Here is a 1,494-nt window from a genome sequence, read left to right as displayed (position 1 = left end):
TCTATCTACTCACCGGAAAAATGGCAAAAAGATCTGCAAGGGAGAAATTCGACGAGATCTCATGTTGCCGTGGCAAAAGTGAGAACTGGTCATGGAAAAACCACATGGGCCCGTTTAGTTCGCTGATTTGAATTTTTAATTCGAGTTGAGATGTGACTTTATGTGAGAGCTTTTTACTGTAGCAAAAAAATTAGATGTGATTGTTTCTGAGAGCTTTTTACTGTAACAAAACTCGAATTCTAAACTCGAATCAGTGAAGTGAACGGAGCCCAGATGTGTTGCGGTGGAATCTCTTCTCCCTTTTTTCTTATCCCCTACGACTATGATGAACAAACCAGTGATATTGATGAAGGCCATTTTTGTCTTTTTCTGTTTAATTAGTCGACCGTTTCACTGTTGGTTTTCAAAACGTTTTGAGTGCGGATGCGTGGTAACAGATTGTATATAATAAAAATTTTTATAAAATTTTTAAATACTGTATAAATTGTATTAATTTATATAATAATAAATTAATCATATTAATTTATAAAGATATGTACTTAACGAATGATTAGGTGGATAATTTGAGATTTTTGATCACGAATAGTCTAAACTCTAAGTTTTTTTTTAGAAAATTTAAATTTTTCTCGTCTAGTCCTTGAAATCTACAAGACCTAAAGCGCGGGCTCTAATATAAAAATATGGATTTGATCACTAACTAATTTGTATTCATTCCCTATCAACACATGTATAACTTAGAATTAGAATAACTTTTATTATCTTTTCTGTCTCTAGAAACCAGCCACCTATAAAAAATAGAGAGTGAAAAGTTCTCCTCATATTTTCTATTATCTCCTATTTAGAGAACATTAGACTAGCTCTTTTACTTTAACTTAAAAACAAAACAATAAAAAATTGACTATTACTATATTTTAATCTCATTAAAATATAAATTTTCATTTAATTTTAAAAATAAATTTTCTCATTCCCTTTTACTACATTGCTGGCCATGCCACAAGGAAACCTCTCCGTGGTTGGGCGCAAATCTGTAACAGGAAAAAGAAAATTTATTTTTATCAAGTTTTTAATTTTAGTTCAAATTTAAATTTAAATAAAGTCATACTTCATTTTCTTTTTGAATTTGATTAAAAAATTTGTCAAACAAGTGAATCAGATATCTTAGAGAGTAGTAACTAAATTCTGGTGAGATTCTACCTGTGTCACACGCTCTCTGTATTTCACGGTGCCTGGGGTGTGACCTCCTGTGGTCCAACCACAATGTACTCGAAAATTAATTTAATTAAATAATCACATTATTTATTTTGAGTGATATTAAATCTTAATAATTCATCTTATTTTATAAATATTACAAAAATTACGCGGGGACTTAAACTTATAATTACAAGCTTTAATAAAAATAATAATTAATTAAAATTTTTAATTAATTAATTATCCCAATATTTCTAGTTTAAATAAACAGTTCACCGTACGATCATCATCAGCTTTGCTTTTTCT

This window comes from Morus notabilis, unplaced genomic scaffold, assembly GCF_000414095.1.
Source record: "Morus notabilis unplaced genomic scaffold, ASM41409v2 Scaffold16, whole genome shotgun sequence".
Taxonomy (NCBI): domain Eukaryota; kingdom Viridiplantae; phylum Streptophyta; class Magnoliopsida; order Rosales; family Moraceae; genus Morus; species Morus notabilis.
The sequence above is the reverse complement of the archived record's forward strand: the minus strand, read 5'-3'. Positions refer to the sequence as shown.